At 42.3% G+C, this 19731-nt stretch overlaps 1 long non-coding RNA gene across 1 annotated transcript; it reads left to right on the top strand.

Annotated features, from left to right (window-relative positions):
- The first annotated feature begins 10621 nt into the window (after positions 1 to 10621).
- Positions 10622 to 11789, top strand: LOC149970060 (uncharacterized). The gene is made up of 2 exons (XR_016493793.1): positions 10622 to 11004; positions 11408 to 11789. It is a non-coding gene; the product is annotated as an uncharacterized LOC149970060 (long non-coding RNA).
- The last annotated feature ends 7942 nt before the right edge of the window (positions 11790 to 19731 follow it).

Genomic DNA, 19731 nt, shown 5'->3' with positions numbered 1-19731 from the left:
GGCCAAGATAGAACTGACCTAAACTAAAAGTAACTGTGTCTAGACGGAACCCCATCTTCCATTCTAAACCAGTTTCCTCCCTGAGAGGGAACTGCCTGCCTGACTTCCTGTCTCTCTGTCTGTCTGTGTCTGACTGCCTGCCTGCCTGTCTGTCTCTCTGTCTGACTGGCTGCCTGTCTGTCTCTCTGTCTGTCTGTGTGTCTGACTGGCTGCCTGTCTGTCTCTCTGTCTGTCTGCGTGTCTGACTGCTGCCTGTCTGTCTCTCTGTCTGTCTGCGTGTCTGACGGCCTGCCTGTCTGTCTCTTTGTCTGTCTGCATGTCTGACTGCCTGCCTGTCTGTCTGTCTCTCTGCGTGTCTGACTGACTGACTGCCTGTCTGTCTCTCTGTCTGTCTGTCTGTCTGTCTCTTTGTCTGTCTGCATGTCTGACTGCCTGCCTGTCTGTCTGTCTCTCTGCGTGTCTGACTGACTGCCTGCCTGTCTGACTGCCTGTATGCCTCTCTGTCTCTCTGCGTGTCTGACTGTCTGTCTGTCTTTCTGTCTGCGTGTCTGACTGCCTGTCTGTCTGTGTGTCTGACTGCCTGCCTGTCTGTCTGTCTCTCTGTCCGTGTGTCTGACTGCCTGCCTGTCTGTCTGTCTCTTTGCGTGTCTGACTGCCTGTCTGTCTGTCTGTCTGTCTCTCTGTCTGTCTGCGTGTCTGACTGCCTGCCTGTCTGTCTCTCTATCTGTCTGTGTGTCTGACTGCCTGCCTGTCTGTCTGTCTCTCTGTCCGTGTGTCTGACTGCCTGCCTGTCTGTCTGTCTCTTTGCGTGTCTGACTGCCTGTCTGTCTGTCTGTCTCTCTGTCTGTCTGCGTGTCTGACTGCCTGCCTGTCTGTCTGTCTCTTTGCGTGTCTGACTGCCTGCCTGCCTGTCTGTCTGTCTCTCTGTCTGTCTGCGTGTCTGACTGTGTGTCTGTCTCTCTTTCTCTCAGTCTGTCTGCGTGTCTGACTGCTGCCTGTCTCTCTGTCTGTCTGCGTGTCTGACTGCTGCCTGTCTCTCTGTCTGTCTGCATGTCTGACTGCTGCCTGTCTCTCTGTCTGTCTGCGTGTCTGACTGTCTGTCTGTCTGTCTGTCTGTCTGTCTGTCTGTCTCTCTCTCTGAATGCCTCAACACCCTGTCAGTCTTCAGGATAATTGTCTACTTGTTTCTAGGATGGACAGTCAATGTGGAGCAGGTGTGGTTTTTATGCCTTGGTTCATCTATGATGGCACATCCACAGTCATCACTATAGACTAGTAGAGATGGTTGATGGTACATGCACAGTCATCACTATAGACTAGTAGAGATGGTTGATGGTACATGCACAGTCATCACTATAGACTAGTAGAGATGGTTGATGGTACATGCACAGTCATCACTATAGACTAGTAGAGATGGTTGATGGTACATGCACAGTCATCACTATAGACTAGTAGAGATGGTTGATGGTACATGTACAGTCATCACTATAGACTAGTAGAGATGGTTGATGTTATCTGTACAGTCATCACTATAGACTAGTAGAGGGAGTTGATGGTCATCACTATAGACTAGTAGAGGGAGTTGATGTTATCTATACAGTCATCACTATAGACTAGTAGAGGGAGTTGATGGTCATCACTATAGACTAGTAGAGGGAGTTGATGGTATATATACAGTCATCACTATAGACTAGTAGAGGGAGTTGATGGTATATATACAGTCATCACTATAGACTAGTAGAGGGAGTTGATGGTATATATACAGTCATCACTATAGACTAGTAGAGGGAGTTGATGGTATATATACAGTCATCACTATAGACTAGTAGAGGGAGTTGATGGTCATCACTATAGACTAGTAGAGGGAGTTGATGGTATATATACAGTCATCACTATAGACTAGTAGAGGGAGTTGATGGTCATCACTATAGACTAGTAGAGGGAGTTGATGGTCATCACTATAGACTAGTAGAGGGAGTTGATGGTATATATACAGTCATCACTATAGACTAGTAGAGGGAGTTGATGGTCATCACTATAGACTAGTAGAGGGAGTTGATGTTATCTATACATTCATCACTATAGACTAGTAGAGGGAGTTGATGGTCATCACTATAGACTAGTAGAGGGAGTTGATGGTATATATACAGTCATCACTATAGACTAGTAGAGGGAGTTGATGGTATATATACAGTCATCACTATAGACTAGTAGAGGGAGTTGATGGTCATCACTATAGACTAGTAGAGGGAGTTGATGGTATATATACAGTCATCACTATAGACTAGTAGAGGGAGTTGATGGTATATATACAGTCATCACTATAGACTAGTAGAGGGAGTTGATGGTATATATACAGTCATCACTATAGACTAGTAGAGGGAGTTGATGGTATATATACAGTCATCACTATAGACTAGTAGAGGGAGTTGATGGTCATCACTATAGACTAGTAGAGGGAGTTGATGGTATATATACAGTCATCACTATAGACTAGTAGAGGGAGTTGATGGTATATATACAGTCATCACTATAGACTAGTAGAGGGAGTTGATGGTATATATACAGTCATCACTATAGACTAGTAGAGGGAGTTGATGGTCATCACTATAGACTAGTAGAGGGAGTTGATGGTATATATACAGTCATCACTATAGACTAGTAGAGGGAGTTGATGGTATATATACAGTCATCACTATAGACTAGTAGAGGGAGTTGATGGTATATATACAGTCATCACTATAGACTAGTAGAGGGAGTTGATGGTATATATACAGTCATCACTATAGACTAGTAGAGGGAGTTGATGGTATATATACAGTCATCACTATAGACTAGTAGAGGGAGTTGATTTTATCTATACAGTCATCACTATAGACTAGTAAAGGGAGTTGATGGTATATATACAGTCATCACTATAGACTAGTAGAGGGAGTTGATGGTCATCACTATAGACTAGTAGAGGGAGTTGATGGTATATATACAGTCATCACTATAGACTAGTAGAGGGAGTTGATGTTATATATACAGTCATCACTATAGACTAGTAGAGGGAGTTGATGGTATATATACAGTCATCACTATAGACTAGTAGAGGGAGTTGATGGTATATATACAGTCATCACTATAGACTAGTAGAGGGAGTTGATGGAATATATACAGTCATTACTATAGACTAGTAGAGGGAGTTGATGGTCATCACTATAGACTAGTAGAGGGAGTTGATGGTATATATACAGTCATCACTATAGACTAGTAGAGGGAGTTGATGGTATATATACAGTCATCACTATAGACTAGTAGAGGGAGTTGATGGTATATATACAGTCATCACTATAGACTAGTAGAGGGAGTTGATGGTCATCACTATAGACTAGTAGAGGGAGTTGATGGTATATATACAGTCATTACTATAGACTAGTAGAGGGAGTTGATGGTCATCACTATAGACTAGTAGAGGGAGTTGATGGTATATATACAGTCATCACTATAGACTAGTAGAGGGAGTTGATGGTATATATACAGTCATCACTATAGACTAGTAGAGGGAGTTGATGGTATATATACAGTCATCACTATAGACTAGTAGAGGGAGTTGATGGTATATATACAGTCATCACTATAGACTAGTAGAGGGAGTTGATGTTATATATACAGTCATCACTATAGACTAGTAGAGGGAGTTGATGGTATATATACAGTCATCACTATAGACTAGTAGAGGGAGTTGATGGTATATATACAGTCATCACTATAGACTAGTAGAGGGAGTTGATGGTATATATACAGTCATCACTATAGACTAGTAGAGGGAGTTGATGGTCATCACTATAGACTAGTAGAGGGAGTTGATGTTATATATACAGTCATCACTATAGACTAGTAGAGGGAGTTGATTTTATCTATACAGTCATCACTATAGACTAGTAGAGGGAGTTGATGTTATATATACAGTCATCACTATAGACTAGTAGAGGGAGTTGATGGTCATCACTATAGACTAGTAGAGGGAGTTGATGTTATATATACAGTCATCACTATAGACTAGTAGAGGGAGTTGATGGTATATATACAGTCATCACTATAGACTAGTAGAGGGAGTTGATGGTCATCACTATAGACTAGTAGAGGGAGTTGATGGTATATATACAGTCATCACTATAGACTAGTAGAGGGAGTTGATGGTATTTATACAGTCCTCACTATAGACTAGTAGAGGGAGTTGATGGTATATATACAGTCATCACTATAGACTAGTAGAGGGAGTTGATGTTATATATACAGTCATCACTATAGACTAGTAGAGGGAGTTGATGGTCATCACTATAGACTAGTAGAGTGAGTTGATGTTATCTATACATTCATCACTATAGACTAGTAGAGGGAGTTGATGTTATATATACAGTCATCACTATAGACTAGTAGAGGGAGTTGATGGTATATATACAGTCATCACTATAGACTAGTAGAGGGAGTTGATGGTCCTCACTATAGACTAGTAGAGGGAGTTGATGGTCCTCACTATAGACTAGTAGAGGGAGTTGATGGTCATCACTATAGACTAGTAAAGGGAGTTGATGGTATATATACAGTCATCACTATAGACTAGTAGAGGGAGTTGATGGTATATATACAGTCATCACTATAGACTAGTAGAGGGAGTTGATGGTATATATACAGTCATCACTATAGACTAGTAGAGGGAGTTGATGGTATATATACAGTCATCACTATAGACTAGTAGAGGGAGTTGATGGTATATATACAGTCATCACTATAGACTAGTAGAGGGAGTTGATGGTATATATACAGTCATCACTATAGACTAGTAGAGGGAGTTGATGGTATATATACAGTCATCACTATAGACTAGTAGAGGGAGTTGATGGTCATCACTATAGACTAGTAGAGGGAGTTCATGTTATATATACAGTCATCACTATAGACTAGTAGAGGGAGTTGATGGTCATCACTATAGACTAGTAGAGGGAGTTGATGGTATATATACAGTCATCACTATAGACTAGTAGAGGGAGTTGATGGTCATCACTATAGACTAGTAGAGGGAGTTGATGGTCATCACTATAGACTAGTAGAGGGAGTTGATGGTCATCACTATAGACTAGTAGAGGGAGTTGATGGTATATATACAGTCCTCACTATAGACTAGTAGAGGGAGTTGATGGTATATATACAGTCATCACTATAGACTAGTAGAGGGAGTTGATGGTATTTATACAGTCCTCACTATAGACTAGTAGAGGGAGTTGATGGTATATATACAGTCATCACTATAGACTAGTAGAGGGAGTTGATGGTATATATACAGTCATCACTATAGACTAGTAGAGGGAGTTGATGGTCATCACTATAGACTAGTAGAGGGAGTTGATGGTATTTCTACAGTCATCAAGTCTGCATCCCAAATGGCATCCTATTCCCTTTGTAAGGCCCATAGTGCTCTGGTCTAAAGTAGTGCACTACAGGCCCCATAGGGCTCTGGTCTAAAGTAGTGCACTACAGGCCCCATAGGGCTCTGGTCTAAAGTACTACATCGACAATAGGGTGCCATTTGGCTAACCTCAGCATTAAGAGATGGAAACTAACCTCAGCATTAATAAGAGATAGAAACTAACCTCAGCATTAAGAGATAGAAACTAACCTCAGCATTAAGAGATGGAAACTAACCTCAGCATTAAGAGATAGAAACTAACCTCAGCATTAAGTAATAGAAACTAACCTCAGCATTAATAAGAGATAGAAACTAACCTCAGCATTAAGTAATAGAAACTAACCTCAGCATTAATAAGAGATAGAAACTAACCTCAGCATTAAGTAATAGAAACTAACCTCAGCATTAAGAGATATAAACTAACCTCAGCATTAAGAGATAGAAACTAACCTCAGCATTAAGAGATAGAAACTAACCTCAGCATTAAGAGATAGAAACTAACCTCAGCATTAATAAGAGATAGAAACTAACCTCAGCATTAATAAGAGATGGAAACTAACCTCAACATTAATAAGAGATGGAAACTAACCTCAGCATTAATAAGTGATAGAAACTAACCTCAGCATTAATAAGAGATAGAAACTAACCTCAGCATTAATAAGCGATAGAAACTAACCTCAGCATTAATAAGAGACATAAACTAACCTCAGCATTAATAAGAGATAGAAACTAACCTCAGCATTAAGAGATAGAAACTAACCTCAGCATTAATAAGTGATAGAAACTAACCTCAGCATTAATAAGAGATAGAAACTAACCTCAGCATTAATAAGCGATAGAAACTAACCTCAGCATTAATAAGAGATATAAACTAACCTCAGCATTAATAAGAGATAGAAACTAACCTCAGCATTAAGAGATAGAAACTAACCTCAGCATTAATAAGTGATAGAAACTAACCTCAGCATTAATAAGAGATAGAAACTAACCTCAGCATTAATAAGTGATAGAAACTAACCTCAGCATTAATAAGAGATAGAAACTAACCTCAGCATTAAGAGATAGAAACTAACCTCAGCATTAATAAGTGATAGAAACTAACCTCAGCATTAAGAGATAGAAACTAACCTCAGCATTAATAAGAGATAGAAACTAACCTCAGCATTAATAGGAGATAGAAACTAACCTCAGCATTAATAAGAGATAGAAACTAACCTCAGCATTAAGAGATAGAAACTAACCTCAGCATTAATAAGAGATAGAAACTAACCTCAGCATTAATAAGAGATAGAAACTAACCTCAGCATTAAGAGATAGAAACTAACCTCAGCATTAATAAGAGATAGAAACTAACCTCAGCATTAATAAGAGATAGAAACTCACCTCAGCATTAATAAGAGATAGAAACTAACCTCAGCATTAAGAGATAGAAACTAACCTCAGCATTAATAAGAGATAGAAACTAACCTCAGCATTAATAAGAGATAGAAACTAACCTCAGCATTAAGTGATAGAAACTAACCTCAGCATTAATAAGAGATAGAAACTAACCTCAGCATTAAGAGATAGAAACTAACCTCAGCATTAATAAGAGATAGAAACTAACCTCAGCATTAATAAGAGATAGAAACTAACCTCAGCATTAATAAGAGATAGAAACTAACCTCAGCATTAAGAGATAGAAACTAACCTCAGCATTAATAAGAGATAGAAACTATCCTCAGCATTAAGTGATAGAAACTAACCTCAGCATTAAGAGATAGAAACTAACCGCAGCATTAATAAGAGATAGAAACTAACCTCAGCATTAAGAGATAGAAACTAACCTCAGCATTAAGAGATAGAAACTAACCTCAGCATTAAGAGATAGAAACTAACCTCAGCATTAAGAGATAGAAACTAACCTCAGCATTAATAAGAGATAGAAACTAACCTCAGCATTAAGAGATAGAAACTAACCTCAGCATTAAGAGATAGAAACTAACCTCAGCATTAAGAGATAGAAACTAACCTCAGCATTAAGAGATAGAAACTAACCGCAGCATTAATAAGAGATAGAAACTAACCTCAGCATTAAGAGATAGAAACTAACCTCAGCATTAAGAGATAGAAACTAACCTCAGCATTAAGAGATAGAAACTAACCGCAGCATTAATAAGAGATAGAAACTAACCTCAGCATTAAGAGATAGAAACTAACCTCAGCATTAAGAGATAGAAACTAACCGCAGCATTAATAAGAGATAGAAACTAACCTCAGCATTAAGAGATAGAAACTAACCTCAGCATTAAGAGATAGAAACTAACCTCAGCATTAAGAGATAGAAACTAACCGCAGCATTAAGAGATGGAAACCATTAATGTTTTCAGTTCGTAGCATTGAGTACCTGAGGGGGGGTTTTCAGTATGTCCACAATGACATTCCACAATATGCTGAGTATTCAGTTCAAAAGCCTGAGGCTAGGTCCCAAATAGCACCATGTTCCTTTTATAGTGCAGAGAGCCTCATGGGCCTTGGTCAAAAGTAATGCACTCTATAGGGAATAGAGTGCCATTTGGGTCACACATGGTTTATTCTAAGTCGAGGCTTTAGAATGAATTCTATGCTGTAATTAATTGTAATCCAACTGTCTCTTGTTTTTAACGTTGTCTCTGTAAAATACATGTTCCTTAATTGTATAATAGTTTGCTGAAGGCTGGGAGGATTAGGTTTGGTAGATGTATAGCTTATGCTAACTTATACAGTTGGTTGCTGCACTGATGAGAGAGAGAGAGTGAGAGAGAGTGAGAGAGAGTGAGAGGGTTGTTTGCAGCACTGATGAGAGAGAGGAAGAGAGAGAGAGAGAGAGAGAGAGAGAGAGAGAGAACTCTTTGGGCCCTGGTCAAAGGTTCACTCTCAGAACAAAGTTCCAGGTAGAACTTTTGGGGGTTCCATGTAGAACCCTCAGTGGAAAGGATTCTACACAGAACCCAAAATGGTTCTACCTGGAATGGAAAAGGTTCTACCTGGAACCAAAAAGGGTTCATCAAAGGATTATTCTATGGGGACAGCCGAAGAACCCTTTTAGGCTCTAGATAGCACCTTTTATTCTGAGTGTAGTGTACTAGTGGAGGAAGGACTAGTGGAGGAAGGACTAGTGGAGGAAGGACTAGTGGAGGAAGGACTAGTGGAGGAAGGACTAGTGGAGGAAGGACTAGTAGAGGAAGGACTAGTGGAGGAAGGACTAGTGGAGGAAGGACTAGTGGAGGAAGGATGAGTGGAGGAAGGACTAGTGGAGGAAGGACTAGTGGAGGAAGGATGAGTGGAGGAAGGACTAGTGGAGGAAGGATGAGTGGAGGAAGGACTAGTGGAGGAAGGATTAGTGGAGGAAGGACTAGTGGAGGAAGGACTAGTGGAGGAAGAATGAGTGGAGGAAGGACTAGTGGAGGAAGGACTAGTGGAGGAAGGACTAGTGGAGGAAGGACTAGTGGAGGAAGGATGAGTGGAGGAAGGACTAGTGGAGGAAGGACTAGTGAAGGAAGGACTAGTGGAGGAAGGACTAGTAGAGGAAGGACTAGTGGAGGAATGACTAGTGGAGGAAGGATGAGTGGAGGAAGGACTAGTGGAGGAAAGGACTAGTGGAGGAAGGACTAGTGGAGGAAAGGACTAGTAGAGGAAGGACTATTGGAGGAAAGGACTAGTAGAGGAAGGACTAGTGGAGGAAAGGACTAGTGGAGGAAGGACTAGTGTAGGAAAGGACTAGTAGAGGAAGGACTAGTGGAGGAAAGGACTAGTGGAGGAAGGACTAGTGGAGGAAAGGACTAGTGGAAGGACTAGTAGAGGAAGGACTAGTGGAGGAAGAACTAGTGGAGGAAGGACTAGTGGAGGAAGGACTAGTAGAGGAAGGACTAGTGGAGGAAGGACTAGTGGAGGAAGGACTAGTGGAGGAAAGGACTAGTGGAGGAAGGACTAGTGGAGGAAAGGACTAGTAGAGGAAGGACTAATGGAGGAAAGGACTAGTAGAGGAAGGACTAGTGGAGGAAAGGACTAGTGGAGGAAGGACTAGTGTAGGAAAGGACTAGTAGAGGAAGGACTAGTGGAGGAAAGGACTAGTGGAGGAAGGACTAGTGGAGGAAAGGACTAGTGGAAGGACTAGTAGAGGAAAGGACTAGTGGAGGAAAGGACTAGTGGAGGAAAGGACTAGTGGAGGAAGGACTAGTGGAGGAAAGGACTAGTGGAGGAAAGACTAGTGGAAGGACTAGTGGAGGAAAGGACTAGTGGAGGAAAGGACTAGTGGAGGAAAGGACTAGTGGAGGAAGGACTAGTGGAGGAAGGACTAGTGGAGGAAAGGACTAGTGGAGGAAAGGACTAGTAGAGGAAGGACTAGTGGAAGGACTAGTAGAGGAAGGACTAGTGGAGGAAAGGACTAGTGGAGGAAGGCAGGGTGCTTTGAATTCCTCTGTGTGTGCTGTAATATGGGCGAGCCATGCCAGCGTGCCCAGAATATGTTACTATTCATCTCTCCAATGCATGGAGATGCAAAGCAGCTGCTAGCTAGACTGACTGCAGACCAGTTTGAGGGAAGAGAGGGGAAGAGAGAAGACAGAAAGAGGGGTAAGGAGTAAGAGAGAGAGGGGGGAGTAAGAGAGAGAGAGGGAGAGAACAAGATACAGAGAGGGAGGGGCAGAGGAAGAGAGAGAGAGACAAAAGAGTTAGAGAGGAGAGGGAAAGGCAGAGAGAGAGCATGAGATAGAGAGGGAGATACAGAGAGAGAGAGAGCACGAGAGAGAGAGAGAGAGAGAGAGGGAGAGGCAGAGAGAGGGAGAGCGAGAGGGGGGGGGAGAGAGTGAGAGAGAGGCAGAGAGAGCATGCCTGCCAAGTTACAACTCTGCGTTTTAGAGGTTCTTATTAAGTTCCCCTGTCTCTCTCCCTCAGTCAGGACAGACAGAAGGACCTGGCAGAAACCACTCTCAGATGTGCTGCTGACTTGTATAATATTTTATCAACACTTTTCACAAAAATGACACAAATATACTCAATAAGTGTAGGATTGTGACAGTGGATTCCATTTGAAGAGTTCCCCTGACTACGTTCTGCTGAGGGCAGTGACTTTTGACAGGGACGTACACTGAGTGTACAAAACAAAACCTGCTCTTTCCACAACATAGACTGACCAGGTGAATCCAGGTGAACGCTATGATCCCTTATTGACGGAGAGGTGGACACAGGTTATTAAAGAAGGATGTTTACGCCTTGAGACAATTGAGACATGGATTGTGTATATGTGCCATTCAGAGGGTGAATGGGGCAAGACAAAAGATGTAAGTGCCTTTGAACAGGAAGTGGTAGTAGGTGCCAGGCGCACCGGTTTGAATTTGTCAAGAACTGCTGTTTTTTTTCATGCTCAGCAGTTTCCTGTGTGAATCAAGAATGGTCCACCACCCAAAGGACATCCAGCTTGACACAACTGTGGGAAGCATTGAAGTCAACATGGGCCAGCATCACTGTGGAACGCCCTGACGATTCGAGGCTGTTCAGAGGACCAACGGGGGATGCAACTCACTATTAGGAAGGTGTTCATAATGTTTTGTTCACTCAGTGTAATTTTTACAGTGTGAATTTAAAGAACGCTACTGCTACCTCAGAATACATAGGAAGATTTCCCTGTGATGTAAATGTAATGTCACTGATCACATCCCTATTTGTAGGCTAGGCTAATGGGTTCAATTCACTTCCCTCTCATTGGAGTCTGATACTACTCTGTTAAGTCACATCAGACACATCAAAGGGGGAGGATATAAGCTGTGAAAAGGGATGCGAGTTGGGAGTGTCCTCCAGTCCACCTCCAACCTTCTCCTCCGAGTCCTCAGCAGTCCTCTCTCATCTCTGGAGGGAAGGCCTTTCACATCAAGTTAATTACATCCCCCTCCTAGCCGCTCAGGTCTCAACGCAGCTCTTTGTCTCTGCTAATCTTAGGATCCCTCAGAACTGGTTGGGTTACACGTCGGAGAGGGGAATCTGGAACCAGCCTTGGAAAACATTTCAAAGTCGAGAGGAGAGGGGGCCGCCGTATCACCTCACTGCCCTGGACCGTGGTCGGACTTCATGTCTTAGAGCTTATCGTGACCTGGAGTCAAGTTAGCTACCGACTGGAACAGAATAGCTTTGATCTCCTACAAGACATATCTCCATGTTTTTATTTATTTATGGCGATGGAATAGAAGAGAGGCGTCCTTGTTGTTCATAGCAATACGGAAATGAATAATAATATATTTATTTACTGTAAATACATAAATATAAATACACATATTATAAATGCTCTTTCAAGTAAGAATATAGATGGAAGGAATTGGTTCAATTGTGTGTATCTTGTCTTGTGTTCTGCAGCTCTCACACACACACACACACACCCCAAGACCGATTCACTCCAGAACCAGCACCCTGTCCATGCCAGAGAGGGATAATTCATGACATCATGTTAATATGATGGGGTTGGCAGGTAGCCGATGGGGTTGGGTCAGTAACCGAAAGGTTGCTGGATCGAATCCCCGAGCTGACAAGGTAAAAATCTGTCGTCCTGCCCCTGAACAAGGCAGTTAATCCCGGTAGGCCGTCGTTGTAAATAAGAATTTGTTCTTAACTGACTTTTCTAGTTAAATAAAGGTTCAATAAAATATATGATAAAACTAATGACGTCAGAGAGAATGTGGACAAGGCACAGAAGTATGAGAGGATTTCCCTTAGCGATCTGAACGCCTCCTTGAACAGGATATCCTAGTGACGTCCTTTAGCATGACTATTGAACATGATATCCTAGTGACGTCCTTCAGCATGATTATTGAACATGATATCCTAGTGACGTCCTTTAGCATGATATCCTAGTGACGTCCTTCAGCATGACTATTGAACATGATATCCTAGTGACGTCCTTCAGCATGACTATTGAACATGATATCCTAGTGACGTCCTTCAGCATGACTATTGAACATGATATCCTAGTGACGTCCTTCAGCATGACTATTGAACATGATATCCTAGTGACGTCCTTTAGAATGACTATTGAACATGATATCCCAGTGACGTCCTTTAGCATGACTATTGAACATGATATCCTGGTGACGTCCTTTAGCATGATATCCTAGTGATGTCCTTCAGCATGACTATTGAACATGATATCCTAGTGACGTCCTTCAGCATGACTATTGAACATGATATCCTGGTGACGTCCTTCAGCATGACTATTGAACATGATATCCTAGTGACGTCCTTTAGCATGATATCCTAGTGACGTCCTTCAGCATGACTATTGAACATGATATCCTAGTGACGTCCTTTAGCATGACCATTGAACATGATATCCTGGTGACGTCCTTTAGCATGACTATTGAACATGATATCCTAGTGACGTCCTTCAGCATGATTATTGAACATGATATCCTAGTGACGTCCTTCAGCATGACTATTGAACATGATATCCTAGTGACGTCCTTTAGCATGACTATTGAACATGATATCCTAGTGACGTCCTTCAGCATGACTATTGAACATGATATCCTAGTGACGTCCTTCAGCATGACTATTGAACATGATATCCTAGTGACGTCCTTTAGCATGATATCCTAGTGACGTCCTTCAGCATGACTATTGAACATGATATCCTAGTGACGTCCTTCAGCATGACTATTGAACATGATATCCTAGTGACGTCCTTCAGCATGACTAGTGAATATGATATCCTAGTGACGTCCTTTAGCATGACTATTGAACATGATATCCTAGTGACGTCCTTTAGCATGACCATTGAACATGATATCCTGGTGACGTCCTTTAGCATGACTATTGAACATGATATCCTAGTGACGTCCTTTAGAATGACTATTGAACATGATATCCCAGTGACGTCCTTTAGCATGACTATTGAACATGATATCCTGGTGACGTCCTTTAGCATGATATCCTAGTGATGTCCTTCAGCATGACTATTGAACATGATATCCTAGTGACGTCCTTCAGCATGACTATTGAACATGATATCCTGGTGACGTCCTTCAGCATGACTATTGAACATGATATCCTAGTGACGTCCTTTAGCATGATATCCTAGTGACGTCCTTCAGCATGACTATTGAACATGATATCCTAGTGACGTCCTTCAGCATGACTATTGAACATGATATCCTAGTGACGTCCTTCAGCATGACTATTGAACATGATATCCTAGTGACATCATTTAGCATGACTATTGAACATGATATCCTGGTGACGTCCTTCAGCATGACTAGTGAACATGATATCCTAGTGACGTCCTTTAGCATGACTATTGAACATGATATCCTAGTGACGTCCTTTAGCATGACCATTGAACATGATATCCTGGTGACGTCCTTTAGCATGACTATTGAACATGATATCCTAGTGACGTCCTTTAGAATGACTATTGAACATGATATCCCAGTGACGTCCTTTAGCATGACTATTGAACATGATATCCTGGTGACGTCCTTTAGCATGATATCCTAGTGACGTCCTTCAGCATGACTATTGAACATGATATCCTAGTGACGTCCTTCAGCATGACTATTGAACATGATATCCTGGTGACGTCCTTCAGCATGACTATTGAACATGATATCCTAGTGATGTCCTTTAGCATGACTATTGAACATGATATCCTGGTGACGTCCTATAGCATGACTAGACTCCTCTCAAGAAACAGTAGTCTACATTCACAATACTGGAGACTGAGTATATGACATGCAATAAATTCATTCTTTTTGGGGGCATTTTTACCAGGAAAAGACCCTTGAGGTTAGAAACGTATTCATTCAGGTAACAGGAAGTGGCAAGAGGTCAGCAAGAAGTAGTCAGCATGTACAAAGTCGGCATCAGACCTTGCCTGCCCTGGTCTCTCTATAGACTTGAGGTGAACAAGTCAAACGGATGTGTGTGATTGGATGGCCAGTGGAGCCTTTATTAGTTTCTCTCGTATCTGACAGAAGACCTTCAGAGTGGTTGGACAGAGCACAGCAGTTACGCTCGGCTTAGATAACATGTAGCAGGACAATCTCTCCCCTGGAACATAATATCTTAGAGAATGTGTGTGGCAGGAAAATCTCTCCCCTGGAACATACTGTAATATCTTAGAGAACGTGTGTGGCAGGAAAATCTCTCCCCTGGAACATAATATCTTAGAGAATGTGTGTGGCAGGAAAATCTCTCCCCTGGAACATAATATCTTAGAGAACGTGTGTGGCAGGAAAATCTCTCCCCTGGAACATAATATCTTAGAGAACGTGTGTGGCAGGAAAATCTCTCCCCTGGAACATACTGTAATATCTTAGAGAACGTGTGTGGCAGGAAAATCTCTCCCCTGGAACATAATATCTTAGAGAACGCGTGTGGCAGGAAATGTGTGTGGCAGGAAAATCTCTCCCCTGCAACATCATCTTTTAGAGAACGTGTGTGGCAGGAAAATCTCTCCCCTGGAACATCATCTTTTAGAGAACGTGTGTGGCAGGAAAATCTCTCCCCTGGAACATCATCTTTTAGAGAACGTGTGTGGCAGGAAAATCTCTCCCCTGGAACATAATATCTTAGAGAACGTGTGTGGCAGGACAATCCAAGCTGTCTGGAAGACACATTGTTTTGGGTTTAATAACAGAAGAGAGATGTAAAACAATGAAAGGCAGTACAGTATAATGAGGCACAGTTAGTGGAACGATTTTCACAACAAAAAAAAGGGACAAATGCATTTTCATATTTATTTAGCTTAAAAAAAAATAATTAAACAATGAAGTCAAAATGCAATGGAATGAAATTAACATAAACCCCATCATCTCTGTACTGGACAACATTAAAATAAAATACATTTATATAGACACTTCTAATAGCTCCTTCATAACAACTCATATGCAGTAACGTGGCTGTTTAAATAGTAATGTACGATGTATTTGATAAGGAGAGAGATAACATGGCTGTTTAAATAGTAATGTACGATGTATTTGATAAGGAGAGTGGCTGGTTAAATAGTAATGTACAATGTATTTGATAAGGAGAGAGATAACGTGGCTGGTTAAATAGTAATGTACGATGTATTTGATAAGGAGAGAGATAACGTGGCTGGTTAAATAGTAATGTACGATGTATTTGATAAGGAGAGTGGCTGGTTAAATAGTAATGTACAATGTATTTGATAAGGAGAGTGATAACGTGGCTGGTTAAATAGTAATGTTCGATGTATTTGATAAGGAGAGAGATAACGTGGCTGGTTAAATAGTAATGTACGATGTATTTGATAAGGAGAGAGATAACGTGGCTGGTTAAATAGTAATGTACGATGTATTTGATAAGGAGAGAGATAACATGGCTGGTTAAATAGTAATGTACGATGTATTTGATAAGGAGAGTGGCTGGTTAAATAGTAATGTACAATGTATTTGATAAGGAGAGAGATAACGTGGCTGGTTAAATAGTAATGTACGATGTATTTGATAAGGAGAGTGGCTGGTTAAATAGTAATGTACAATGTATTTGATAAGGAGAGAGATAACGTGGCTGGTTAAATAGTAATGTACGATGATAGGTACAGAACATGGTATATTGGACATGGGATGTGCTTCTCAAAGCTGAATGATGGCTGCATTCCAAGCAGGAATGCATTGCTGCTATCACGAACACATTATTATACAGCCCTTCCTGTGGGTGTAAGATATAGTAGGCATGTGCATCCCAAATCACACCTTATTCACTATGTAGTAAGTACACTGTGTTGTAGTGTACACTACTTTTGACAAAATGTGTCAACATTAGTGCACAACACAGGGAATCGGGTGCCAAGCCCAAATGCCACCCAGGAAGTCCTGCCAATGGAGAAAGAGTATCAGTAACCATTACCAATCGATACCAGAATATCGTTGACGTGGCAGTTTCCACATGTACATGTTTGCCGAAGGCCATCCGGCCGGACGTACCATTCGGTTCCTACTGGAGTGGATCGAGCCCGATGACATCACAGACCCCCCCCCCCCAATCCCTTTATGGTTATGACTCATGGAGACTGAAGTCCGGCCCCTCCACAGTCCATTAGCGACAGCTTTAAGTCGTACTCATGTGTGCACACCGTAGAAAAACGTTTTGCCAACGAAAACGTGCGTTTCTGATTGGACAAGTTCAGGTCGTCCTTTCCAAGTTTTGGTCTGTTTTCTTCCATTCGGTGTCTAGTGAATACGACCCAAGACTCCTCAATAAAACAGTCATCCCCCAGCCCTCTAATGCAAAACAGATCCTGCACCCACAGTGAGACAGGGGCATGTGTCCCAAATGGTGCCCTATACCCTACGCACTACACTACTTCTGACCCTATTCCCTATGGACCCTGGTCAAAAGCAGTGCACTAAAAAGGGAATAGGGTGGCCATTTGGGACGCATGCGAGGCTGTGTTGGAATTATTCAGTTCACAAACAGCAAACCTACAGTAAGAGTTGTTTCTACAAGTTGACCATTTCACACCAGCCTGATCCACAGACTACTGTTGTTCCACAGACTACTGTGGTTCCACAGACTACTGTGGTTCCACAGACTACTGTTGTTCCACAGACTACTGTGGTTCCACAGACTGCTGTGGTTCCACAGACTACTGTGGTTCCACAGACTACTGTTGTTCCACAGACTATTGTGGTTCCACAGACTACTGTGGTTCCACAGACTACTGTGGTTCCACAGACTACTGTTGTTCCACAGACTGCTGTGGTTCCACAGACTACTGTGGTTCCACAGACTACTGTGGTTCCACAGACTACTGTGGTTCCAGACTACTGTGGTTCCAGACTACTGTGGTTCCACAGACTGCTGTGGTTCCACATACTATTGTGGTTCCACAGACTACTGTGGTTCCACAGACTACTGTGGTTCCACAGACTGCTGTTGTTCCACATACTACTGTTGTTCCACAGACTACTGTTGTTCCACAGACTACTGTGGTTCCACAGACTGCTGTTGTTCCACATACTACTGTTGTTCCACAGACTACTGTTGTTCCACAAACTACTGTTGTTCCACAGACTACTGTGGTTCCACAGACTGCTGTTGTTCGACAGACTACTGTGGTTCCACAGACTACTGTTGTTCCACAGACTACTGTTGTTCCACAGACTACTGTGGTTCCACAGACTACTGTGGTTCCACAGACTGCTGTTGTTCCACAGACTGCTGTTGTTCCACAGACTACTGTGGTTCCACAGACTACTGTGGTTCCACAGAGTACTGTTGTTCCACAGACTACTGTGGTTCCACAGACTACCACTGTATTCTGTCTGTCTGTATTTGCAGGATCTACCGTATGGGCTCCTAAAGCATGTCCATTATGACATTGGAAATACGTTAGAAAATATAAGTATCAGGTACAGTTGACACAATACATGATACTAGCTGAAGTGGATTCCTGTCTGTGGACATTTGATAACCATTGCAAAGCATTAATGTGCTTTATAATGATAAACCGTTTGTTGTTTTGTTGGTGTAACATTCCTGATCCCAGATCTGTTTGTGCTCTTGCTAACTCCACTGCTGTCGTTGTCAAGAAAAACATGTTTGGCATAACAACGAGTGCCAAGGCGTGACAGTACATACAGACTGTCCCCTCAGGCCATAGCTTTCCTCCTAAAGGACACATCCTTCCCAGAAGCCCTCAGAACTGACTTTCTGTGAAAACAAACTGCATTTATTTACTGAACAATATTTACATATATTTTTTTTAAATAAAAAACGTATCCGTTCTTGGAGAGGCTGACTTGAAGTACGAACGGTCGCTTAGATTTTCTAAATATACTCATAACAGTTTGTTGGCAAAACACCTTAAAATGCAGTTCATAACAACAGAGAATAGAAGACGGCAGGAGACGGGAGAGAAGAGGACACCGTGTGGGGGGGGACAACTACTTACTGCAATACTTTTCACCAGAGCACAATGGTCCCAGGTCAAGAGTAGTGCACTACTGTTTGGAATGGAGTGAAATTTGGGACACATCCAATATCCTAAGAGGAGGGGGACACACACACACACCTTTTACTGAAGTTGGAAACCTCAAATGAGTCGGTTGCATCAATGGCTTCAGCAGCTGTTCCAAGCATGCAGAGATATCAGTCAAAAGGAAGAATCCAGGATCAGTACACATATGGTCACACACATTCCATTTCTCCAGGTCCATCCCTCAGCTGTTTACCGAAACAGGTGACAGAGAGACTGCTGTGTGGTTCCATTTCTCCAGGTCCATCCCTCAGCTGTTTACCGAAACAGGTGACAGAGAGACTGCTGTGTGGTTCCATTTCTCCAGGTCCATCCCTCAGCTGTTTACCGAAACAGGTGACAGAGAGACTGCTGTGTGGTTCCATTTCTCCAGGTCCATCCCTCAGCTGTTTACCGAAACAGGTGACAGAGAGACTGCTGTGTGGTTCCATTTCTCCAGGTCCATCCCTCAGCTGTTTACCGAAACAGGTGACAGAGAGACTGCTGTGTGGTTCCATTTCTCCAGGTCCATCCCTCAGCTGTTTACCGAAACAGGTGACAGAGAGACTGCTGTGTGGTTCCATTTCTCCAGGTCCATCCCTCAGCTGTTTACCGAAACAGGTGACAGAGAGACTGCTGTGTGGTTCCATTTCTCCAGGTCCATCCCTCAGCTGTTTACCGAAACAGGTGACAGAGAGACTGCTGTGTGGTTCCATTTCTCCAGGTCCATCCCTCAGCTGTTTACCGAAACAGGTGACAGAGAGACTGCTGTGTGGTTCCATTTCTCCAGGTCCATCCCTCAGCTGTTTACCGAAACAGGTGACAGAGAGACTGCTGTGTGGTTCCATTTCTCCAGGTCCATCCCTCAGCTGTTTACCGAAACAGGTGACAGAGAGACTGCTGTGTGGTTCCATTTCTCCAGGTCCATCCCTCAGCTGTTTACCGAAACAGGTGACAGAGAGACTGCTGTGTGGTTCCATTTCTCCAGGTCCATCCCTCAGCTGTTTACCGAAACAGGTGACAGAGAGACTGCTTCGTTGTCGTTTCAATCCCATATTAACCCTTTAAAAAGGGGGAATTCACAGCTGAAAGCACACAAAGCGTCCATGCCACCACTGTTCTGGTAAAAAGCAGAGGGACGGGGCTGGAACAATGTAACCACTCAAATTCATAGAGCCATGGATACAAGGACAGACCATCCATGATATCAACATTATAGTTTAACCATGTTTTGAGGCTATACAGGGTTTACATTGACATTCTTTTACAAACCTTGGAGTAAAACAAGCGTATATTT

The sequence above is a fragment of the Oncorhynchus mykiss genome, unplaced genomic scaffold (genome assembly GCF_057628025.1).
Source record: "Oncorhynchus mykiss isolate SJ-2025 unplaced genomic scaffold, ASM5762802v1 scaffold101, whole genome shotgun sequence".
NCBI classification, from domain to species: domain Eukaryota; kingdom Metazoa; phylum Chordata; class Actinopteri; order Salmoniformes; family Salmonidae; genus Oncorhynchus; species Oncorhynchus mykiss.
The sequence above is the reverse complement of the archived record's forward strand: the minus strand, read 5'-3'. Positions and strand labels throughout refer to the sequence as shown.